Genomic DNA, 27571 nt, shown 5'->3' on the forward strand with positions numbered 1-27571 from the left:
GTCCATGAAAGCTTCCCAGTAACCAGCGGACACGCAACGGGGAACAGCGTAACCCAAGAAGCCTTCCAACCGCAGGCCTGAGGGCCCTGCCACCTGGCCAGGAGAAGCAGGACCCTCACCCTGTACAGTGAGGCAAAGCAGGAAACCCCTCCCCCTTACCCACCTCTTCCAAAAGTGCTGTCCCCAACTGCCCTTCCCAAGCCAAGCAACTCTCCCGCCAACCCTGCAGACAGCTCCCCATGCCACCCACCTCCCACCCGAATGTACACCCTCTCCCCACCCTCCACCCCCCCTCCAACTCTCAAATCCCCCTTACCTCGCCCCCCCCTCCCGTCCTAACCCCCATCCGTTCACCTCATCTGCCCTTCCCCGGGCGTCCCCTACCTTTTGGTTTCAGCAGAACGGCCGCTCGCTGTAAAGGACATCACTGCCCGGCGAGGAAGGGAGCGGCTCTCTCCGCGCCCCCCTCCCCCCCCCCCCCCCGCCCCGCCGGGCCTGCTTCTGCCCTGACACCCGCCGGAGGGCCGCCCCCCCGGCCCCCCCCGTGATTCTGCCCCCCCAGAGCTGAGGGCTGGCCTGAGGAGAGAGGGCGGTTCCCTTTAAGACACCCGGCTCACCTTGTTGTGCCTTGCTGATGTCACAGTGGCCGTTTGTCCGTGCATAGATTGTGCCAGGGCTGCCACTAGGGACTGAGGCTTTATCTGGGCGCTCCTACACCCGGCAGCGCTCTGCTGACACCCCTCAGGATCCCCCCCGTCCAGGAGCTGGCCGCAGGTAGGTCTCTGCCTCCCGGGGGGGGGGGGGAGGGGGTCAGGGGGGGGGCGGGAGAAGGCTACGCAGTGTGTCCGCCCGTCTGTCTGTCTGTCTGTCTGTGTGTACGTATGTTCGTGTGCCTCTCTCCAGGCGTCCCGGTCTGTCTCCGGGTAAGGAGCAGACCGAGGCTCTTCTCCACCCCCACCCCCGACAACGCGCGGCGCTGCCCGGGAACGTTTCCTCCGGCTCACCGCTTTTGCGTGCCCGGCCCGTGGTGGCGCGGGCGGTGAGAAGAGGCAGCGGCACCTGCTCATGTTTTTGTTTTTTTTTTTGTTTTTCTTTTTTTGCCGGCTCCATGCAGGGAAAAAAAATATCCTGCAGCTGCCGCCTGCTCTTGCCAGCTGCCCTCGCGCTGCTCAGCCCTATACGCGGGGGGGGGGGGAGGGGTAGAAAGCCGCCACCTGCCTCGCCCGCGTGCTCTCCCGCTTGCTTCTGTCGTGGGGGGGGGGGGTGGGGCCATCTGTCCGAGCGCCGGGCTGGTTCCACGTGGGAGCCGTCGCCCCCGGGCCGGCGCCTTACCCCCGACAGGGTGGCTCCCGCCGTGCGCCCCCAGCCGTCCACGTGCCGGTCAGAGAGAGCCGCTGAGCTGCTGCCCTCACCCGCTGGCGCACTCTGCCGGCTTGCCCCGGGTGGGAGCCGGACCCTACAGCCGCGCTCCAGCTGGGAACCTTTCTCCTCATCCTTGCTCCTAGCTCCCGGGTCTGTCTGTCTGTCTGCGCGCTCGTGGCCGTCTGGGGGGTCTGTGGAAGGTGTGGAAGTGAGGGGGAGGGTTCTTCCTGGCCTGTCTGATGAGCGTCAGCCCTGCAAACCCTCACCCTGGGCGGACCATTGCCCCTTCCGTGCAGCGCTGAGTCCCCTGCCCTGGACTGGGTCACCTCATTACTCTAGAAATGCCCCAGGAGGCAGGTAGGAGCCGGAGTCCTGCAGCGGGGAGCGGAAGGCGCAAGCACCGGGCCGGGCCAGAATTCAGCCAGTGCTGTTATTAGAAGCCCGGGGGGGTGGCGTTAGGACCGGCATGGGGGGTTTCGCTATCTCTTATCTCCTCTTCATGTCGGCTCTCATGACAGCAGCCTCCTGCCCTCCCAGGCTATATTTCCTGAATATTGCCCCCTCGGACCACCCCCTCCCCCCCCCTGCCTCGGCGAGGCCAGAATCCTCAGCCGCCGGCAGCATTCACTTCCTGGAGGTCAGGCAGGGCGAGTCCCTTCCAGGGCCAGACGGCACCGGCCTGAACTCCGAGCCGTCCCCGAGGTCAGCGGCCCCGAGCTACGCTCGCGTTCTCCTCGCCCCCTGGGGGGTGCCTTCCTGCAGTGCCGGGACGGCGCCTCCGGGCCTCCAGCACGCGCCCGTCTCGGCCCAGAAATGACCCGGCAAGAGCCTCGGGAGCTATTTTGAAGCTGGAAATCGTCCTCCCAGCTCCAGCCGGCTCTGATGCTCCTTGTCGGAGTTTTATTTACCCCCCCCCCCCCCCCCGGGTATCAGGGGCTGAGTGAGGGTGGAAGAGCGAAGGGCGGCCCTGAGGCTGTGAGCGCTGCAGCCACGCAGGCCGTGCCGGCGAGGGGGACGATGTCGGGTCACGTGCGCGGGGCGGCGGAACGCACACACGGGCAAATCGCGGGAAGACGTCGGCGCCGCCGAACACCCCCGCACCGGCTCTCGGCTGCATCTCTGTCCCGCCGTGGCGGTGCTGCTGCCCTTCAGTGGCGACATTCACGGGAGTGGTCCCGAAAACTCCCGCACTGCCGCAGACCCCCCCCCGGAGAAGGCCGGGGGCAGAGTCTGCTGTGCCGCGCACGGCTGAGACGGAGAAGCCGGCAGGGCGCCCCTTGCTTCCGCGGCCTGATAGGAAGAGACGAGCGGCAAGGCAGAGGTTGGACGTGCGGCAGGGGAGCCCCGCGCTGCTCCGTCCTGCGTCAGGGTGCGGAGTTGCTCTTGGTTTCCACGCTCCGCCTCACCCCAGGCCCCCTCCCCTGCTCGTCAGCGCCAGCCTGGCAACCGAAGCGGGAAGCCCGGGGCGGGTTTCTCCGGCTGCGTGAGATTCCTTGCAGGGGTCCCGCGTGCCTTGTCTGTGTCCTGGGCTTAACCTTGGAGCTGGGGAAGGTGGCGAGGGCTGGAGCTTGGGAAGCGGCATTGAGAGGACGTGCGTGGGGGTGGGGGGAGGGCAGACGTGCACCTCTCCCCCGCCCCCGCGATGCACAGGTGAGGGTAACTCTGACCTTCCCAGGTGTGGCGTGGGCAGGGAGGTGACTGGACGGGGGGGAAAGGTTTGCTACAAACAGGTAAAATGGGCCTGGCAGTGCCTTCTGAAGTGCGGGAAAGTGCAGATCCCGATCACGGAAAGATAAAACTAAGCAGCTGCGGAGGAGAGAAGCGACACCTCGGACCTGTGGCAAACAGAGGAGGAGACTGAGCAGTGAAACGTTTAGAAAGTGGCTGAGCCGGGTGGGTAAAAGGCCCTGCAGTTAGTGACAGGTTTGCTACAAAGCTTCTGAGTGTGGCTTTTTCGGCAGGGTTTGTGATGGGTCTCAATGTGCCCAGTACTGGAGGGAGTTTGCATTGCTGTTAATTAGATCTAAAATCTGATTAGTTTCATATAATCAGAACTCGTTAATTTTTTTATTCCACTTTTATAGGATTACATGCAGGTATTTCTCTATCCTCAGAGGATTTATAATCTAAGTTTGCAGCTGAGGGTTAAGTGACTTGCCCAAGGTCACAAGGAGAAGCGGTGGGATTTGAACTCTGCTCTCCTGGCTCATAGTGCACTGCTCTAACCACTAGGCTACTCCTCCACTCAATACCAGTATAAAAGAACTGACTTCATCATGGCTTAATGGCACACACTCCTGCTCCAACCCCCTACTGCTTAACAAGGTAGAGAGGAGATTCCTGATCCCTTGCATAGAGGTTAAGGATCTTTTATGTACAGAACTATTAATAATAGTAATAATAATAATAATAATTGTGTGTGTGTGTATATATATATAATATATATATATATATATATATATACAATGTATGTGTGTGTGTGTGTATATATATAATATATCTGTCTCTGTGTGTGTGTGTATATATATATAATATATGTGTCTGTGTGTATATATATTTATATATATAATGTGTGTGTGTGTGTGTGTATATATAATATATGTGTCTGTATGTGTATATATAAAAGGCTTATGTCATTCTCTTGCAAAGGTTTTTTTGTTATAATGTAAACCAAATTGATTTGTAACTTGTTACAAGAATATCGGTATATAAGAGTCCTAAATAAATAAATAAATAAATAATGTCATGTCACTCTGTGGCCGTCAGGTAATGATGCTCTGATCAGTAGAAACTGCACTGTGCAAAGACAATATGCTCTGTCTGCAAAGCCCATTCTCTCAGGCTCAGACACTCACTCTCACATACTCACACATACTCACTCACGTACACTCATATGCACACATACATTGACACACTCTCACATGCTCACGCATACTCACACACACACACTCATATGCACTCACACACACACACATACTTGCATGCACACATACATTCACACACGCACACTCATATGCACTCACACTCGCACACACACACACATACTTACTTGCATGCACACATACATACTCACACACGCCCACTCATATGCACTCACACTTGCACACACACACACATACACACTTGCATGCACACATACATTCACACACTCACATGCTCATGCATACTCACACTTGTGTATGTATGTGCATGCACTCACACTTGCATGCACATACATACACACTTGCATACACACATACATTCAAACACTCACACGCTCATGCATACTCACACACACACTCATATGCACTCACACTCGCACACACACACATACACACTTGCATGCACACATACATTCACACACTCACACGCTCATGCGTACTCACAAACACACACATATGTGTGCGTGTGTGAGTATGTGTGAGCTCACACTTGTGTATGTATGTGCGTGCACTCACACTTGCATGCACATACATACACACTTGCATGCACACATACATTCACACACTCACGCTCACGCATACTCACACACGCACACTCATATGCACTCACACTCACACACACATACTCACTTGCATGCACACATACATTCACACACTCTCACGCATACTCACACACACACACACTCATATGCACTCACACTTGCACACATACACACATACTCGCATGCACACATGCATTCACACACTCACACGCTCATGCATACTCACACATGCACTCATATGCACTCACACCTGCACGCACACACATACACACTTGCATGCACACATACATTCACACACTCACGCATACTCACACATGCACACTCATATGCACTCACACTTGCACGCACACACACATACACACTTGCATGCACACATACATTCACACACTCTCCCATGCTCACGCACACTCATATGCACTCACACTCGCACACGCACACATGCTCACTTGCACGCACACATACATTAACACACTCTCACACATACTCACACACGCACACTCATATGCACTCACACATGCACGCACACACACACTCGCATGCACACATACATTCACACACTTTCCCATGCTCACGCATACTCACACACTCACACACACACACTCATATGCACTCACACACACACACATGCACACATACATTCACACACTCTCACACGCTCACACATACCTACACACGCACACTCATATCCACTCACACTCGCACACACACAGGCTGTTCTCTTAATTTGTTGATTCTTATGGCCTGGATTGGCCACTGTTGGAAACAGGATGCTGGGCTTGATGGACGCTTGGTCTGACCCAGTATGGCATGTTCTTATCTTTTCCACTTTTCTTTGGGTCTGAAAAGGTACATTAGTTGCGAAGCAGCCAACCTGAGCAATGCCGGGTACTTGTTGGTAATATGCTCTATGTGCAAAGCCGTCTCTGTCCCACTCCCACACGCACACATACAGGATGTGAGGTCCATGCGGCCCTCTCATGGGATGGGCTCCTGCAGTGAGCCTCTCCTGCTTTGGTTGCCATGGGATGGGATCCGTGGTGGTCATCTTACAGAGCTCTCCCTCTGGTGTCAGTCGGTCCTGATTGCGTGAGTCTGAGCCCTAAGTGAGTGGGCCGTGTCCCACCCATGGCTACCCCACTGTTGTGGATTGTGAGCTGGTAAAAAAAAGAAAGGAAACAGAGAGTAAAACTAACTGGCCAGTCTCTTACTTCAGTGCCCCTGGATTTTTTTTAATCATCCTCTGCAAGAATCGTTATTTAGTGCTCTACACAGTTGGGCAACGAGAGACGTCTGATATGTTGTCAATGTAATTTATAGGGAGGTTCCCTGAGTGTTTAAATAAAACAATATTTATCGTTTTCACTTTTGTTCAATTTTAAAATTTATACCTGCTCTGGATCAGACAACCTGAGCAAGGCTGGTCAGTTTTTGCTAATAGAGAGAGACATGTTTAATAATCCCTAGCTCGGGGTGTTATGTTTTTTGTACAGGGCAAGGGTGCACTTTTTCACTTGGCCCAGCTAGCTCTCTGACTGAAGTCATTGCAAATGATAAAGGGCAGCGTTCCTAACCAAAACACAAAACTGCAGCCGCTGGCAGTGAGAATCAACCTCCTGCAAAGAGTCTCCTTGACTACATCCCTCTAATCTGCTACCTAATAGCCAACAGCACAGGCAAGCAACAGCACCTGCGCCCATTGTATGTTCTTGGAAAATCATTTACACGTATGCACACACACACACGCATCACTACAGGAGTCAGAGCAGACCCACACACACAAGCATGCATGCAGGTATCACATACAGGTGTCAAAAAGATACACACACACACACACACACAGATTTCACCTATGGGTGATCCAGAAAATTACAGACCTGTGAGTCTGACGTTTGTGCCAGGCAAAATGGTAGAAACTATAATAAAGAACAAAATTGCTAAACATATAGATAAGAACATGCCATACTGGGTCAGACCAAGGGTCCATCAAGCCCAGCATCCTGTTTCCAACAGAGGCCAATCCAGGCCATAAGAACCTGGCAAGTAACCAAAAACTAAGTCTATTCCATGTAACCATTGCTAATGGCAGTGGCTATTTTCTAAGTGAACTTAATAGCAAGTAATGGACTTCTCCTCCAAGAACTTATCCAATCCTTTTTTAAACACAGCTATACTAACTGCACTAACCACATTCTCTGGCAACAAATTCCAGAGTTTAATTGTGCGTTGAGTAAAAAAGAACTTTCTCCGATTAGTTTTAAATGTGTCCCATGCTAACTTCATGGAGTGCCCCCTAGTCTTTCTACTATCCGAAAGAGTAAATAACCGATTCACATCTACCCGTTCTAGACCTCTCATGATTTTAAACACCTCTATCATATCCCCCCCTCAGCCGTCTCTTCTCCAAGCTGAAAAGTCCTAACCTCTTTAGTCTTTCCTCATATGGGAGCTGTTCCATTCCCCTTATCATTTTGGTTGCCCTTCTCTGTACCTTCTCCATCACAATTATATCTTTTTTGAGATGCGGCGACCAGAATTGTACACAGTATTCAAGGTGCGGTCTCACCATGGAGCGATACAGAGGCATTATGACATTTTCCGTTTTATTCACCATTCCCTTTCTAATAATTCCCAACATTTTGTTTGCTTTTTTGACTGCCGTAGCACACTGAGCCAACGATTTTAATGTGTTATCCACTATGATGCCTAGATCTCTTTCTTGGGTTGTAGCACCTAATATAACATTGTATAACTATAGCATGTGTTATTTTTCCCTATATGCATCACCTTGCAATTTTCCACAATAAATTTCATCTACCATTTGGATGCCCAATTTTCCAGTCTCACAAGGTCTACCTGCAATTTATCACAATCTGCTTGTGATTTAACTACTCTGAACAATTATGTGTCATCTGCAAATTTGATTATCTCACTCGTCGTATTTCTTTCCAGATCATTTATAAATATATTGAAAAGTAAGGGTCCCAATACAGATCCCTGAGGCACTCCACTGCCCACTCCCTTCCACTGACAAAATTGACCATTTAATCCTACTCTCTGTTTCCTGTCTTTTAGCCAGTTTGCAATCCACGAAAGGACATCGCCTCCTATCCCATGACTTTTTACTTTTCCTAGAAGCCTCTCATGAGGAACTTTGTCAAACGCCTTCTGAAAATCCAAGTATACTATATCTACCGGTTCACCTTTATCCACATGTTTATTAACTCCTTCAAAAAAGTGAAGCAGATTTGTGAGGCAAGACTTGCCCTGGGTAAAGCCATGCTGACTTTGTTCCATAAGCACAGTTTAATGGGATAAAGCCAACATGGATTTAGCCAAGGGAAGTCTTGCCTCACAAATTTGCTACTTTTTTTTTGAGAGGGTAAATAAACCTGTGGATAAAGGTGAGCCAGCTGATACAGTGTATCTGGATTTCCAGAAAGCTTTTGACAAAATCCCTCATGAGAGACTTCTTACGAAATTAGAAAGCCATGGGATAGGGGGCAGTGTTCTACTGTGGATTGCCAACTGGTTAAAAGAAAACAGAGCGTAGGGCTGAATGGTAAATTTTCCCAATGGAGAAAGGTGAATAGTGGAGTGTCCCGGGGATCTGTTCTGGGACCGATGCTTTTTAATATATTTATAAATGACCTGGAAATGGGAAGAACAAGTGAGGTGATCAAGTTTGCCATTGACACAAAATTATTCAAAATTGTTAAATCACAAAACAATTGTGAGAAATTGCAAGAGGACCTTGCAACACTGGGAGACAAAATTTAATGTGGACAAGTGAAAAGTCTTGCACTTAGGGAAGAAAAACCCAAATTATTGCTACACAATGCAAGATTCACCATTAGGAGTCACCACTCAGGGAAAGGATCTAGGTGTCATCATTGAAAATACATTGAAATCTGCTCACTCCATAGAGAAACCATATAATGAGCATTGTGTGCAGCAGCAGCCAAGAAAGCAAATAGAGTGCTGGGGATTACTAGGAAAGGAATGGAGAATAAAACAGAGAATATCATAATGTCTCTGTATCACCCCATAGAGAAACCATACAATGAGCACTGTGTGCAGCAGCAGCCAAGAAAGCAAACAGAATGCTAGGGATTATTAGGAAAGGAATGGAGAATAAAACAGAGAATATCATAATGCCCCTGTATCGCTCCATAGAGAAACCATACAATGAGCATTGTGTGCAGCAGCAGCCAAGAAAGCAAATAGAATGCTGGGGATTATTAGGGAAGGAATGGAGAATAAAACAGAGAATATCATAATGCCCCTGTATCACTCCATAGAGAAACCATACAATGAGCATTGTGTGCAGCAGCAGCCAAGAAAGCAAATAGAATGCTGGGGATTATTAGGAAAGGAATGGAGAATAAAACAGAGAATATCATAATGTCTCTGTATCACCCCATAGAGAAACCATACAATGAGCATTGTGTGCAGCAGCAGCCAAGAAAGCAAATAGAATGCTGGGGATTATTAGGGAAGGAATGGAGAATAAAACAGAGAATATCATAATGTCTCTGTATCACTCCATAGAGAAACCATACAATGAGCATTGTGTGCAGCAGCAGCCAAGAAAGCAAATAGAATGCTGGGGATTATTAGGGAAGGAATGGAGAATAAAACAGAGAATATCATAATGCCCCTGTATCACTCCATAGAGAAACCATACAATGAGCATTGTGTGCAGCAGCAGCCAAGAAAGCAGATAGAGTGCTGGGGATTATTAGGAAAGGAATGGAGAATAAAACAGAGAATATCATAATGTCTCTGTATCACCCCATAGAGAAACCATACAATGAGCACTGTGTGCAGCAGCAGCCAAGAAAGCAAATAGAGTGCTGGGGATTATTAGGAAAGGACTGGAGAATAAAACAGAGAATATCATAATGCCTCTGTATCACCTCATAGAGAAACCATACAATGAGCATTGTGTGCAGCAGCAGCCAAGAAAGCAAATAGAGTGCTGGGGATTATTAGGAAAGAAATGGAGAATAAAACAGAGAATATCATAATGACTCTGTATCACTCCATAGAGAAACCATACAATGAGCATTGTGTGCAGCAGCAGCCAAGAAAGCAAACAGAGTGCTGGGGATTATTAGGAAAGGAATGGAGAATAAAACAGAGAATATCATAATGTCTCTGTATCACTCCATAGAGAAACCATACAATGAGCATTGTGTGCAGCAGCAGCCAAGAAAGCAAATAGAGTGCTGGGATTATTAGGAAAGGAATGGAGAATAAAACAGAGAATATCATAATGTCTCTGTATCACCCCATAGAGAAACCATACAATGAGCATTGTGTGCAGCAGCAGCCAAGAAAGCAGATAGAGTGCTGGGGATTATTAGGAAAGGAATGGAGAATAAAACAGAGAATATCATAATGTCTCTGTATCACCTCATAGAGAAACCATACAATCAGCATTGTGTGCAGCAGCAGCCAAGAAAGCAAATAGAGTGCTGGGGATTATTAGGAAAGGAATGGAGAATAAAACAGAGAATATCATAATGTCTCTGTATCACTCCATAGAGAAACCATACAATGAGCATTGTGTGCAGCAGCAGCCAAGAAAGCAAATAGAATGCTGGGGATTATTAGGGAAGGAATGGAGAATAAAACAGAGAATATCATAATGCCCCTGTATCACTCCATAGAGAAACCATACAATGAGCATTGTGTGCAGCAGCAGCCAAGAAAGCAAACAGAGTGCTGGGGATTATTAGAAAGGGAATGGTGAATAAAACAGAGAATATCATAATGCCTCTGTATCACTCCATAGAGAAACCATACAATGAGCACTGTGTGCAGCAGCAGCCAAGAAAGCAAACAGAGTGCTGGGGATTATTAGGAAAGGAATGGAGAATAAAACAGAGAATATCATAATGCCCCTGTATCACTCCATAGAGAAACCATACAATGAGCATTGTGTGCAGCAGCAGCCAAGAAAGCAAACAGAGTGCTGGGGATTATTAGAAAGGGAATGGTGAATAAAACAGAGAATATCATAATGCCTCTGTATCACTCCATAGAGAAACCATACAATGAGCACTGTGTGCAGCAGCAGCCAAGACAGCAAACAGAGTGCTGGCGATTATTAGAAAGGGAATGGTGAATAAAACAGAGAATATCATAATGCCTCTGTATCACTCCATACAGAAACCATACAATGAGCACTGTGTGCAGCAGCAGCCAAGACAGCAAATAGAGTGCTGGGGATTATTAGGGAAGGAATGGAGAATAAAACAGAGAGTATCATAATGTCTCTGTATCACTCCATAGAGAAACCATACAATGAGCATTGTATGCAGCAGCAGCCAAGAAAGCAAATAGAGCGCTGGGGATTATTAGGGAAGGAATGGAGAATAAAACAGAGAATATCATAATGTCTCTGTATCACTCCATAGAGAAACCATACAATGAGCATTGTGTGCAGCAGCAGCCAAGAAAGCAAATAGAGCGCTGGGGATTATTAGGGAAGGAATGGAGAATAAAACAGAGAGTATCATAATGTCTCTGTATCACTCCATAGAGAAACCATACAATGAGCATTGTGTGCAGCAGCAGCCAAGAAAGCAAATAGAGCGCTGGGGATTATTAGGGAAGGAATGGAGAATAAAACAGAGAATATCATAATGTCTCTGTAACACTCCATAGAGAAACCATACAATGAGCATTGTGTGCAGCAGCAGCCAAGAAAGCAAATAGAGCGCTGGGGATTATTAGGGAAGGAATGGAGAATAAAACAGAGAATATCATAATGTCTCTGTATCACTCCATAGAGAAACCATACAATGAGCATTGTGTGCAGCAGCAGCCAAGAAAGCAAATAGAGCGCTGGGGATTATTAGGGAAGGAATGGAGAATAAAACAGAGAATATCATAATGTCTCTGTATCGCTCCATAGAGAAACCATAAAATGAGCATTGTGTGCAGCAGCAGCCAAGAAAGCAAATAGAGTGCTGGGGATTATTAGGAAAGGAATGCAGAATAAAACAGAGAATATCATAATGTCTCTGTATCGCTCCATAGAGAAACCATACAATGAGCACTGTGTGCAGCAGCAGCCAAGACAGCAAATAGAGTGCTGGGGATTATTAGGAAGGAATGGAGAATAAAACAGAGAATATCATAATGTCTCTGTATCACTCCATAGAGAAACCATACAATGAGCATTGTGTGCAGCAGCAGCAGCTAAGAAAGCAAATAGAGTGCTGGGGATTATTAGGAAAGGAATGGAGAATAAAACAGAGAATATCATAATGTCTCTGTATCGCTCCATAGAGAAACCATAAAATGAGCATTGTGTGCAGCAGCAGCCAAGAAAGCAAATAGAGTGCTGGGGATTATTAGGAAAGGAATGCAGAATAAAACAGAGAATATCATAATGTCTCTGTATCGCTCCATAGAGAAACCATACAATGAGCACTGTGTGCAGCAGCAGCCAAGACAGCAAATAGAGTGCTGGGGATTATTAGGAAGGAATGGAGAATAAAACAGAGAATATCATAATGTCTCTGTATCACTCCATAGAGAAACCATACAATGAGCATTGTGTGCAGCAGCAGCAGCTAAGAAAGCAAATAGAGTGCTGGGGATTATTAGGAAAGGAATGGAGAATAAAACAGAGAATATCATACTGTCTCTGTATCACTCCATAGAGAAACCATACAATGAGCATTGTGTGCAGCAGCAGCCAAGAAAGCAAATAGAGTGCTGGGGATTATTAGGGAAGGAATGGAGAATAAAACAGAGAATATCAGAATGTCTCTGTATCACTCCATAAAGAAACCATACAATGAGCAGTGTGCGCAGCAGCAGCAGCAGCAGCCAAGAAAGCAAATAGAGTGCTGGGGATTATTAGGAAAGGAATGGAGAATAAAACAGAGAATATCATAATGCCTCTGTATCACTCCATAGAGAAACCATACAATGAGCACTGTGTGCAGCAGCAGCCAAGAAAGCAAATAGAATGCTGGGGATTATTAGGAAAGGAATGGAGAATAAAACAGAGAATATCCTAATGCCTCTGTATCACTCCATAGAGAAACCATACAATGAGCACTGTGTGCAGCAGCAGCCAAGACAGCAAATAGAGTGCTGGGGATTATTAGGAAGGAATGGAGAATAAAACAGTGAATATCATAATGTCTCTGTATCGCTCCATAGAGAAACCACACAATGAGCATTGTGTGCAGCAGCAGCCAAGAAAGCAAATAGAGTGCAAGGGATTATTAGGAAAGGAATGGAGAATAAAATAGAGAATATCATAATGCCTCTGTATCGCTCCATGGTGAGAGCTCATCTTGAGTATTGTGTACAGTTCTGGTCACCGCATCTCAAGAAAGATATAGCAGGATTAGAAATGGTACAGAGAAGGGCGACCAAAATGAGAGGATGGAGCAATTCCCCTATGAAAAAAGGCTAAAGAGGTTAAGAGTCTTCAGCATGGAGAAGAGACGGCTGAGGGGGGATATGACAGAGGTCTATAAAATAATGAGTGGAGTGGAACGAGTAAACATTAATCAGTTGTTTACTCTTTTGAAAAGTACAAAGACCAGGGGACACACAATGAAGTTACTAAGTGATACATTTAAAACTAATAAAAAATATTTTTTTACTGAATGCATAATTATTTCTGGAATTCATTGCCAGAGGATGTGGTGAAAGCTATTAGTGTAGGTGCATTTAAAAAAAGGTTTAGACAAGTTTCTGAAGGAAAAGTCCATGTACCATTATTAAGATGGACTTGGAGAAATCCACTGCTTATTCCTGTTATAAGCAACAGGAATCTTTTTACCCCTTGGGTTCCTGCCAGGGACTTGTGACCTGGATTAGCTTGATGGATCCTCAGTCTGACTCAGTATGGCAAGCCTTATGTTGTTATAGCCTTATGAATATGCATACTCATACACACACACAGACAAATACACTCTCATGCAGCATCTCCTACAAGCATCAAAACAGAGACACACTCACACTCAGACTGTCACTGTAAGAGATTCTGTATAACTATGCACACACACACACGAACAAACGTACGCAGGAATCATCTACAGGTTTCTTCTCAGATATCCGTGCAAGTGCGTGGTTACTTATAATAAAGATATATATATATTTTATGAGGCAGGAATCTATTCTGATAGGGGCTACGTTTCTTCTCAGATATCCGTGCAAGTGCATGGTTACTTATAATAAACATGTATATATATTTTATGAGGCAGGAATCTATTCTGATAGGGGCTACGTTTCTTCTCAGATATCCGTGCAAGTGCGTGGTTACATATAATAAAGATATATATATATTCTATGTGGCAGGAATCTATTCTGATAGGGGCTACGTTTCTACTCAGATATCCGTACAAGTGCGTGATAACTTATAATAAAGATGTATATATATTTTATGAGGCAGGAATCTATTCTGATAGGGGATAGGTTTCTTCTCAATTACCCGTGCAAGTGCGTGGTTACTTATAATAAAGATGTATATATATTTTATGAGGCAGGAATCTATTTTGATAGGGGATAAGTTACTTATCACATATCCGTGCAAGTGCGTGGTTACTTATAATAAAGATGTATATATATTTTATGAGGCAGGAATCTATTCTGATAGGGGCTAAGTTTCTACTCAGATATCCGTGCAAGTGCGTGGTTACTTATAATAAAGATGTATATATATTTTATGAGGCAGGAATCTATTCTGATAGGGGCTACGTTTCTTCTCAGATATCCGTGCAAGTGCGAGGTTACTTATAATAAAGAAGTATATATATTTTATGAGGCAGGAATCTATTCTGATAGGGGCTACGTTTCTTCTCAGATATCCGTGCAAGTGCGTGGTTACTTATAATAAAGATGTATGTATATTTTATGAGGCAGGAATCTATTTTGATATGGGCTAAGTTTCTTCTCAGATATCCGTGCAAGTGCGAGGTTACTTATAATAAAGATGTATATATATTTTATGAGGCAGGAATCTATTTTGATAGGGGATAAGTTACTTATCACATATCCGTGCAAGTGCGTGGTTACTTATAATAAAGATGTATATATATTTTATGAGGCAGGAATCTATTTTGATAGGGGATAAGTTACTTATCACATATCCGTGCAAGTGCGTGGTTACTTATAATAAAGATGTATATATATTTTATGAGGCAGGAATCTATTTTGATAGGGGATAAGTTACTTATCACATATCCGTGCAAGTGCGTGGTTACATATAATAAAGATGTATATATATTTTATGAGGCAGGAATCTATTCTGATAGGGGCTAAGTTTCTACTCAGATATCCGTGCAAGTGCATGGTTACTTATAATAAACATGTATATATATTTTATGAGGCAGGAATCTATTCTGATAGGGGCTACGTTTCTTCTCAGATATCCGTGCAAGTGCATGGTTACTTATAATAAACATGTATATATATTTTATGAGGCAGGAATCTATTCTGATAGGGGCTACGTTTCTTCTCAGATATCCGTGCAAGTGCGTGGTTACTTATAATAAAGATGTATATATATTTTATGAGGCAGGAATCTATTCTGATAGGGGCTAAGTTTCTACTCAGATATCCGTGCAAGTGCATGGTTACTTATAATAAACATGTATATATATTTTATGTGGTAGGAATCTATTCTGATAGGGGCTACGTTTCTTCTCAGATATCCGTGCAAGTGCATGGTTACTTATAATAAAGATGTATATATATTTTATGAGGCAGGAATCTATTCTGATAGGGGCTACGTTTCTTCTCAGATATCCGTGCAAGTGCGTGGTTACTTATAATAAAGATGTATATATATTTTATGAGGCAGGAATCTATTCTGATAGGAGATAAGTTTCTTCTCAGATATCCGTGCAAGTGCATGGTTACTTATAATAAAGATGTATATATATTTTATGAGGCAGGAATCTATTCTGATAGGGGCTACGTTTCTTTTCAGATATCCGTGCAAGTGCGTGGTTACTTATAATAAAGATGTATATATATTTTATGAGGCAGGAATCTATTTTTATAGGGGCTAAGTTTCTTCTCAGATATCCGTGCAAGTGCGTGGTTACATATAATAAAGATATATATATTTTTTATGTGGCAGGAATCTATTCTGATAGGGGATAAGTTTCTACTCAGATATCCGTGCAAGTGCATGGTTACTTATAATAAAGATGTATATATATTTTATGAGGCAGGAATCTATTCTGATAGGGGCTATGTTTCTTCTCAGATATCCGTGCAAGTGCGTGGTTACTTATAATAAAGATGTATATATATTTTATGAGGCAGGAATCTATTTTGATAGGGGCTAAGTTTCTTCTCAGATATCCGTGCAAGTGCGTGGTTACATATAATAAAGATATATATATATTTTATGTGGCAGGAATCTATTCTGATAGGGGATAAGTTTCTTCTCAATTACCCGTGCAAGTGCGTGGTTACTTATAATAAAGATGTATATATATTTTATGACACACTTCCTTATTCCAACACAAATTTTTGGACATAAGATTCATTGACCTTCATACTAGGCATCATAGTGTGGTAAATTTTTACCCGTGTCACTCTGCCTTCTATATAATCATAGGTCAGTCCATTTCATTTTTTGTATTTTTCTTAATGCAATTAAAACACCCGGTGATGATAAAACTTTTTTTTAAATGTGGATTAGAGTTATTAACCAAACTTATCTGTATATCGCCATATTCAGTACATGCTTTTTTCTCTTCCCGTATCTGGTCTTTGTCAAGCTCTGATGCCCTTAGTTAAATCAGCAATACGTCACTTATTCATATTGCTGAAATTTGCCCAATATGGCAAATAGGGCAAATTTCAGCAATATGAATAAGTGACGTATTGCTGATTTAACTAAGGGCATCAGAGCTTGACAAAGACCAGATACGGGAAGAGAAAAAAGCATGTACTGAATATGGCGATATACAGATAAGTTTGGTTAATAACTCTAATCCACATTTAAAAAAAAGTTTTATCATCACCGGGTGTTTTAATTGCATTAAGAAAAATACAAAAAATGAAATGGACTGACCTATGATTATATAGAAGGCAGAGTGACACGGGTAAAAATTTACCACACTATGATGCCTAGTATGAAGGTCAATGAATCTTACGTCCAAAAATTTGTGTTGGAATAAGGAAGTGTGTCCTTGATAACTGTGGGTGTTTGCTGTGGGACGAGTTTCCTATCATTAAACAGACAGGCTGGTTTGAGGTTAAGTCAAGTGTATATATTTTATGAGGCAGGAATCTATTTTGATAGGGGCTAAGTTTCTTCTCAGATATCCGTGCAAGTGCGTGGTTACATATAATAAAGATATATATATTTTTTATGTGGCAGGAATCTATTCTGATAGGGGCTACGTTTCTTCTCAGATATCCGTGCAAGTGCGTGGTTACTTATAATAAAGATGTATATATATTTTATGAGGCAGGACTCTATTCTGATAGGGGCTATGTTTCTTCTCAGATATCCGTGCAAGTGCGTGGTTACTTATAATAAAGATGTATATATATTTTATGAGGCAGGAATCTATTCTGATAGGGGCTATGTTTCTTCTCAGATATCCGTGCAAGTGCGTGGTTACTTATAATAAAGATATATATATATTTTATGAGGCAGGAATCTATTCTGATAGGGGCTACGTTTCTTCTCAGATATGCGTGCAAGTGCGTGGTTACTTATAATAAAGATATATATATATTTTATGAGGCAGGAATCTATTCTGATAGGGGATAAGTTTCTACTCAGATATCCGTGCAAGTGCATGGTTACTTATAATAAAGATGTATATATATTTTATGAGGCAGGAATCTATTCTGATAGGGGCTATGTTTCTTCTCAGATATCCGTGCAAGTGCGTGGTTACTTATAATAAAGATGTATATATATTTTATGAGGCAGGAATCTATTTTGATAGGGGCTAAGTTTCTTCTCAGATATCCGTGCAAGTGCGTGGTTACATATAATAAAGATATATATATATTTTATGTGGCAGGAATCTATTCTGATAGGGGATAAGTTTCTACTCAGATATCCGTGCAAGTGCGTGGTTACTTATAATAAAGATGTATATATATTTTATGAGGCAGGAATCTATTCTGATAGGGGCTACGTTTCTTCTCAGATATCCGTGCAAGTGCGTGGTTACTTATAATAAAGAAATATATATATTTTATGAGGCAGGAATCTATTCTGATAGGGGCTACGTTTCTTCTCAGATATCCGTGCAAGTGCATGGTTACTTATAATAAAGATGTATATATATTTTATGAGGCAGGAATCTATTCTGTTAGGGGCTACGTTTCTTCTCAGATATCCGTGCAAGTGCGTGGTTACTTATAATAAAGATGTATATATATTTTATGAGGCAGGAATCTATTATGATATGGGTTAAGTTTCTTCTCAATTACCCGTGCAAGTGCGTGGTTACTTATAATAAAGATGTATATATATTTTATGAGGCAGGAATCTATTCTGATAGGGGCTACGTTTCTTCTCAGATATCCGTGCAAGTGCATGGTTACTTATAATAAAGATGTATATTATATATTTTATGAGGCAGGAATCTATTCTGATAGGGGCTAAGTTTCTACTCAGATATCCGTGCAAGTGCATGGTTACTTATAATAAACATGTATATATATTTTATGAGGCAGGAATCTATTCTGATAGGGGCTACGTTTCTTCTCAGATATCCGTGCAAGTGCATGGTTACTTATAATAAAGATGTATATTATATATTTTATGAGGCAGGAATCTATTCTGATAGGGGCTAAGTTTCTACTCAGATATCCGTGCAAGTGCATGGTTACTTATAATAAACATGTATATATATTTTATGTGGTAGGAATCTATTCTGATAGGGGCTAAGTTTCTACTCAGATATCCGTGCAAGTGCATGGTTACTTATAATAAACATGTATATATATTTTATGTGGTAGGAATCTATTCTGATAGGGGCTACGTTTCTTCTCAGATATCCGTGCAAGTGCGTGGTTACTTATAATAAAGATGTATATATATTTTATGAGGCAGGAATCTATTCTGATAGGGGCTACGTTACTTATCACATATCCGTGCAAGTGAGTGGTTACTTATAATAAAGATATATATATATATATTATGAGGCAGGAATCTATTCTGATAGGGGCTAAGGGGCGGATTTTAAATGCCCTGCACGCGTAAATCCGCCCGGATTTACCCGCGCAGAGCCCTCGTGCGCCGGCACGGCTATTTTGCATAGGTCGCCGGCGCGCGCAGAGAAACGGGATGCGCATAAGTCCTGGGGCTTCGTAAAAGGGGCGGGGAGGGGGCGTGTCGGGGGCATTCCCGAAATGACACGGCGTTTTGGGGGCTTGACGCGGCTTTTCAGGTTCGGGCCTGGGGACGTGGCACCGGCCCGGGGGTGTGGTCGAGGCCTCCGGACCAGCCCACGGGTCAGGTGAAGGCGCGCCAGCAGCCCGCTGACGCGCGCAGGTTTACATCTCCTTTCAGCAGGCGTAAATCTGCCAACAAAGGTAAGGGGGGGTTTAGATAGGGCCGGGGGGTGGGTTAGGTAGGGGAAGGTGGGGGAAGGTGGGGGGAGGGCGAAGAAAATTCCCTCCGAGTCCGCTCTGAAATCGGAACGGCCTCGGAGGGAACAGGCAGCACGCTGGGCTCGGCGCGCGCAGGTTACACTAATGTGCACCCCCTTGCGCGCGCCAACCCAGGATTTTATAAGATACGTGCGGCTACACGCGTATCTTATAAAATCCAGCGTACCTTTGTTCGCGCCTGGTGCGCGAACAAAAGTACGCGATCGTGCAAATTTTTAAAATCTACCCCTAAGTTACTTATCACATATCCGTGCAAGTGCATGGTTACTTATAATAAAGATGTATATATATTTTATGAGGCAGGAATCTATTCTGATAGGGGCTACGTTTCTTCTCAGATATCCGTGCAAGTGCGTGGTTACTTGTAATAAACATGTAGAAATATATTTTATGAGGCGGGAATCTATTCTGATATGGGTTAAGTTTCTTCTCAATTACCCGTGCAAGTGCGTGGTTACTTATAATAAAGATGTATATATATTTTATGAGGCAGGACTCTATTCTGATATGGGTTAAGTTTCTTCTCAATTACCCGTGCAAGTGCGTGGTTACTTATAATAAAGATGTATATATATTTTATGAGGCAGGAATCTATTCTGATAGGGGCTACGTTTCTTCTCAGATATCCGTGCAAGTGCGTGGTTACTTATAATAAAGATGTATATATATTTTATGAGGCAGGAATCTATTTTGATAGGGGCTAAGTTTCTTCTCAGATATCCGTGCAAGTGCGAGGTTACTTATAATAAAGATGTTTATATATTTTATGAGGCAGGAATCTATTTTGATAGGGGCTAAGTTTCTTCTCAGATATCCGTGCAAGTACGTGGTTACTTATAATAAAGATGTATATATATTTTATGAGGCAGGAATCTATTCTGATAGGGGCTACGTTTCTTCTCAGATATCCGTGCAAGTGTGTGGTTACTTATAATAAAGATGTATATATATTTTATGAGGCAGGAATCTATTCTGATAGGGGCTACGTTTCTTCTCAGATATCCGTGCAAGTGCGTGGTTACTTATAATAAAGATGTATATATATTTTATGAGGCAGGAATCTATTCTGATAGGGGCTAAGTTTCTTCTCAGATATCCGTGCAAGTGAGTGGTTACTTGTAATAAACATGTAGAAATATATTTTATGAGGCGGGAATCTATTCTGATATGGGTTAAGTTTCTTCTCAATTACCCGTGCAAGTGCGTGGTTACTTATAATAAAGATGTATATATATTTTATGAGGCAGGAATCTATTCCGATAGGGGCTACGTTTCTTCTCAGATATCCGTGCAAGTGTGTGGTTACTTATAATAAAGATGTATATATATTTTATGAGGCAGGAATCTATTCTGATAGGGGCTACGTTTCTTCTCAGATATCCGTGCATGTGCGTGGTTACTTATTTATTTATTTATTTAAAATTTTTATATACCGGCATTCATGTTGCAAACACATCATGCCGGTTTACATATAACAGGGGTGTACAGTAAACAATTCAATAACCTATTTGTGTAGAAGGAAGCAGTTACAAATAACAAGGTAATAGAACTGGGAGGAGAGAAGAAAAGAAAGAGAATAACATTAGGTATAGGTATTTACATTAGTAATAAACTTGTAATAAACATGTAGAAATATATTTTATGAGGCGTAATAAACTTGTAATAAACATGTAGAAATATATTTTATGAGGCGGGAATCTATTCTGATATGGGTTAAGTTTCTTCTCAATTACCCGTGCAAGTGCGTGGTTACTTATAATAAAGATGTATATATATTTTATGAGACAGGAATCTATTCTGATAGGGGCTACGTTTCTTCTCAGATATCCGTGCAAGTGCATAGTTACTTATAATAAAGATGTATATATATTTTATGAGGCAGGAATCTATTCTGATAGGGGCTACGTTTCTTCTCAGATATCCGTGCAAGTGCGTGGTTACTTATAATAAAGATGTATATATATTTTATGAGGCAGGAATCTATTCTGATAGGGGATACGTTTCTTCTCAGATATCCGTGCAAGTGCGTGGTTACTTATAATAAAGATGTATATATATTTTATGAGGCAGGAATCTATTTTGATAGGGGCTAAGTTTCTTCTCAGATATCCGTGCAAGTGCGTGGTTACATATAATAAAGATATATATATATTTTATGTGGCAGGAATCTATTCTGATAGGGGATAAGTTTCTACTCAGATATCCGTGCAAGTGCGTGGTTACTTATAATAAAGATGTATATATATTTTATGAGGCAGGAATCTATTCTGATAGGGGCTACGTTTCTTCTCAGATATCAGTGCAAGTGCGTGGTTACTTATAATAAAGATATATATATATTTTATGAGGCAGGAATCTATTCTGATAGGGGCTACGTTTCTTCTCAGATATCCGTGCAAGTGCGTGGTTACTTATAATAAAGATGTATATATATTTTATGAGGCAGGAATCTATTCTGATAGGGGCTACGTTTCTTCTCAGATATCCGTGCAAGTGTGTGGTTACTTATAATAAAGATGTATATATATTTTATGAGGCAGGAATCTATTCTGATAGGGGATAAGTTTCTTCTCAGATATCCGTGCAAGTGCGTGGTTACTTATAATAAAGATGTATATATATTTTATGAGGCAGGAATCTATTCTGATAGGGGATAAGTTTCTTCTCAGATATCCGTGCAAGTGCGTGGTTACTTATAATAAAGATGTATATATATTTTATGAGGCAGGAATCTATTCTGATAGGGGATAAGTTTCTTCTCAGATATCCGTGCAAGTGCATGGTTACTTATAATAAAGATGTATATTATATATTTTATGAGGCAGGAATCTATTTTGATAGGGGATAAGTTACTTATCACATATCCGTGCAAGTGCGTAGTTACTTATAATAAAGATGTATATATATTTTATGAGGCAGGAATCTATTTTGATGGGGATAAGTTACTTATCAGATATCCGTGCAAGTGCGTGGTTACTTATAATAAAGATGTATATATATTTTATGAGGCAGGAATCTATTCTGATAGGGGATAAGTTACTTATCACATATCCGTGCAAGTGCGTGGTTACTTATAATAAAGATATATATATATATTATGAGGCAGGAATCTATTCTGATAGGGGCTAAGGGGCGGATTTTAAATGCCCTGCACGCGTAAATCCGGGCGGATTTACGCGCGCAGAGCCCTCATGCGCCGGCACGGCTATTTTGCATAGGTCGCCGGCGCGCGCAGAGAAACGGGATGCGCGTAAGTCCTGGGGCTTCGTAAAAGGGGCGGGGAGGGGGCGTGTCGGGGGCATTCCCGAAATGACACGGCGTTTTGGGGGCTTGACGCGGCTTTTCAGGTTCGGGCCCGGGGACGTGGCACCGGCCCGGGGGTGTGGTCGAGGCCTCCGGACCAGCCCACGGGTCAGGTGAAGGCGCGCCAGCAGCCCGCTGGCGCGCGCAGGTTTACATCTCCTTTCAGCAGGCGTAAATCTGCCAACAAAGGTAAGGGGGGGGTTTAGATAGGGCCGGGGGGTGGGTTAGGTAGGGGAAGGTGGGGGAGGGCGAAGAAAGTTCCCTCCGAGTCCGCTCTGAAATCGGAGCGGCCTCGGAGGGAACAGGCAGCACGCTGGGCTCGGCGCGAGCAGGTTACACTAATGTGCACCCCCTTGCGCGCGCCAACCCAGGATTTTATAAGATACGTGCGGCTACACGCGTATCTTATAAAATCCAGCGTACCTTTGTTCGCGCCTCGTGCGCAAACAAAAGTACGCGATCGTGCAAATTTTTAAAATCTACCCCTAAGTTACTTATCACATATCCGTGCAAGTGCATGGTTACTTATAATAAAGATGTATATATATTTTATGAGGCAGGAATCTATTCTGATAGGGGCTACGTTTCTTCTCAGATATCCGTGCAAGTGCGTGCTTACTTGTATTAAACATGTAGAAATATATTTTATGAGGCGGGAATCTATTCTGATATGGGTTAAGTTTCTTCTCAATTACCCGTGCAAGTGCGTGGTTACTTATAATAAAGATATATATATATTTTATGAGACAGGAATCTATTCTGATAGGGGCTACGTTTCTTCTCAGATATCCGTGCAAGTGCGTGGTTACTTATAATAAAGATATATATATATATTTTATGAGACAGGAATCTATTCCGATAGGGGCTAAGTATTTTCTCAGATATCCGTGCAAGTGCGTGGTTACTTATAATAAAGATATATATATATATTTTATGAGACAGGAATCTATTCCGATAGGGGCTAAGTATTTTCTCAGATATCCGTGCAAGTGCGTGGTTACTTATAATAAAGATGTATATATATTTTATGAGGCAGGAATCTATTCTGATAGGGGCTAAGTATTTTCTCAGATATCCGTGCATGTGCGTGGTTACTTATAATAAAGATGTATATATATTTTATGTGGCAGGAATCTATTCTGATAGGGGCTACGTTTCTACTCAGATATCCGTGCAAGTGCGTGATAACTTATAATAAAGATATCTATATATTTTATGAGGCAGGAATCTATTCTGATAGGGGCTAAGTTTCTTCTCAGATATCCGTACAAGTGCGAGGTTACTTATAATAAAGATATATATATATTTTATGAGGCAGGAATCTATTCTGATAGGGGCTACGTTTCTTCTCAGATATCCATGCAAGTGCGTGGTTACTTATAATAAAGATATATATATATATATTTTATGAGACAGGAATCTATTCCGATAGGGGCTAAGTATTTTCTCAGATATCCCTGCAAGTGCGTTGTTACTTATAATAAAGATGTATATATATTTTATGAGGCAGGAATCTATTCTGATAGGGGCTACGTTTCTTCTCAGATATCCGTGCAAGTGCGTGGTTACTTATAATAAAGATGTATATATATTTTATGAGGCAGGAATCTATTCTGATAGGGGCTACGTTTCTTCTCAGATATCCGTGCAAGTGCGTGGTTACTTATAATAAAGATATATATATATATTTTATGAGACAGGAATCTATTCCGATAGGGGCTAAGTATTTTCTCAGATATCCGTGCAAGTGCGTGGTTACTTATAATAAAGATGTATATATATTTTATGAGGCAGGAATCTATTCTGATAGGTGCTAAGTTTCTTCTCAGATATCCATGCAAGTGCGTGGTTACTTATAATAAAGATGTATATATATATTTTATGAGGCAGGAATCTATTCTGATAGGGGCTACGTTTCTTCTCAGATATCCGTGCAAGTGCATGGTTACTTATAATAAAGATATATATATATTTTATGAGGCAGGATTCTATTCTGATAGGGGCTACGTTTCTTCTCAGATATCCGTGCAAGTGCGTGGTTACTTAAATTAAAGATATATATATATTTTATGAGGCAGGAATCTATTCTGATAAAGGATAGGTTTCTACTCAGATATCCGTGCAAGTGCGTGGTTACTTATAATAAACATGTATATATATTTTATGAGGCAGGAATCTATTCTGATAGGGGTTAAGTTTCTTCTCAGATATCCGTGCAAGTGCGTGGTTACTTATAATAAAGATGTATATATATTTTATGAGGCAGGAATCTATTCTGATAGGGGATTAGTTTCTTCTCAGATATCCGTGCAAGTGCATGGTTACTTATAATAAAGATGTATATTATATATTTTATGAGGCAGGAATCTATTTTGATAGGGGATAAGTTACTTATCACATATCCGTGCAAGTGCGTAGTTACTTATAATAAAGATGTATATATATTTTATGAGGCAGGAATCTATTTTGATGGGGATAAGTTACTTATCAGATATCCGTGCAAGTGCGTGGTTACTTATAATAAAGATGTATATATATTTTATGAGGCAGGAATCTATTCTGATAGGGGATAAGTTACTTATCACATATCCGTGCAAGTGCGTGGTTACTTATAATAAAGATATATATATATATTATGAGGCAGGAATCTATTCTGATAGGGGCTAAGGGGCGGATTTTAAATGCCCTGCACGCGTAAATCCGCCTGGATTTACGCGCGCAGAGCCCTCATGCGCCGGCACGGCTATTTTGCATAGGTCGCCGGCGCGCGCAGAGAAACGGGATGCGCGTAAGTCCTGGGGCTTCGTAAAAGGGGCGGGGCGGGGGCGTGTCGGGGGCATTCCCGAAATGACACGGCGTTTGGGGGCTTGACGCGGCTTTTCAGGTTCGGGCCCGGGGACGTGGCACCGGCCCGGGGGTGTGGTCGAGGCCTCCGGACCAGCCCACGGGTCAGGTGAAGGCGCGCCAGCAGCCCGCTGGCGCGCGCAGGTTTACATCTCCTTTCAGCAGGCGTAAATCTGCCAACAAAGGTAAGGGGGGGTTTAGATAGGGCCGGGGGGTGGGTTAGGTAGGGGAAGGTGGGGGAGGGCGAAGAAAGTTCCCTCCGAGTCCGCTCTGAAATCGGAACGGCCTCGGAGGGAACAGGCAGCACGCTGGGCTCGGCGCGAGCAGGTTACACTAATGTGCACCCCCTTGCGCGCGCCAACCCAGGATTTTATAAGATACGTGCGGCTACACGCGTATCTTATAAAATCCAGCGTACCTTTGTTCGCGCCTGGTGCGCGAACAAAAGTACGCGATCGTGCAAATTTTTAAAATCTACCCCTAAGTTACTTATCACATATCCGTGCAAGTGCATGGTTACTTATAATAAAGATGTATATATATTTTATGAGGCAGGAATCTATTCTGATAGGGGCTACGTTTCTTCTCAGATATCCGTGCAAGTGCGTGGTTACTTGTAATAAACATGTAGAAATATATTTTATGAGGCGGGAATCTATTCTGATATGGGTTAAGTTTCTTCTCAATTACCCGTGCAAGTGCGTGGTTACTTATAATAAAGATGTATATATATTTTATGAGGCAGGACTCTATTCTGATAGGGGTTAAGTTTCTTCTCAATTACCCGTGCAAGTGCGTGGTTACTTATAATAAAGATGTATATATATTTTATGAGGCAGGAATCTATTCTGATAGGGGCTACGTTTCTTCTCAGATATCCGTGCAAGTGCGTGGTTACTTATAATAAAGATGTATATATATTTTATGAGGCAGGAATCTATTTTGATAGGGGCTAAGTTTCTTCTCAGATATCCGTGCAAGTGCGAGGTTACTTATAATAAAGATGTTTATATATTTTATGAGGCAGGAATCTATTTTGATAGGGGCTAAGTTTCTTCTCAGATATCCGTGCAAGTACGTGGTTACTTATAATAAAGATGTATATATATTTTATGAGGCAGGAATCTATTCTGATAGGGGCTACGTTTCTTCTCAGATATCCGTGCAAGTGTGTGGTTACTTATAATAAAGATGTATATATATTTTATGAGGCAGGAATCTATTCTGATAGGGGCTACGTTTCTTCTCAGATATCCGTGCAAGTGCGTGGTTACTTATAATAAAGATGTATATATATTTTATGAGGCAGGAATCTATTCTGATAGGGGCTAAGTTTCTTCTCAGATATCCGTGCAAGTGAGTGGTTACTTGTAATAAACATGTAGAAATATATTTTATGAGGCGGGAATCTATTCTGATATGGGTTAAGTTTCTTCTCAATTACCCGTGCAAGTGCGTGGTTACTTATAATAAAGATGTATATATATTTTATGAGGCAGGAATCTATTCCGATAGGGGCTACGTTTCTTCTCAGATATCCGTGCAAGTGTGTGGTTACTTATAATAAAGATGTATATATATTTTATGAGGCAGGAATCTATTCTGATAGGGGCTACGTTTCTTCTCAGATATCCGTGCATGTGCGTGGTTACTTATTTATTTATTTATTTAAAATTTTTATATACCGGCATTCATGTTGCAAACACATCATGCCGGTTTACATATAACAGGGGTGTACAGTAAACAATTCAATAACCTATTTGTGTAGAAGGAAGCAGTTACAAATAACAAGGTAATAGAACTGGGAGGAGAGAAGAAAAGAAAGAGAATAACATTAGGTATAGGTATTTACATTAGTAATAAACTTGTAATAAACATGTAGAAATATATTTTATGAGGCGTAATAAACTTGTAATAAACATGTAGAAATATATTTTATGAGGCGGGAATCTATTCTGATATGGGTTA

At 42.6% G+C, this 27571-nt stretch overlaps 1 protein-coding gene across 1 annotated transcript in view; it reads left to right on the top strand.

Annotated features, from left to right (window-relative positions):
• Positions 1-682: 682 nt before the first annotated feature.
• LOC115079421 (uncharacterized protein PFB0765w-like) overlaps positions 683-27571 on the top strand; it is an 84314-nt gene continuing 57425 nt past the window's right edge. Inside the window, exon 1 of the mRNA XM_029583003.1 lies at positions 683-774. The gene's annotated coding sequence lies outside the window, so the exon portion shown is untranslated. The remainder of the gene's footprint in view (positions 775-27571) is intronic.

This window comes from Rhinatrema bivittatum, chromosome 1 (assembly GCF_901001135.1).
Source record: "Rhinatrema bivittatum chromosome 1, aRhiBiv1.1, whole genome shotgun sequence".
In the NCBI taxonomy this organism is placed as follows: Eukaryota; Metazoa; Chordata; class Amphibia; order Gymnophiona; family Rhinatrematidae; genus Rhinatrema; species Rhinatrema bivittatum.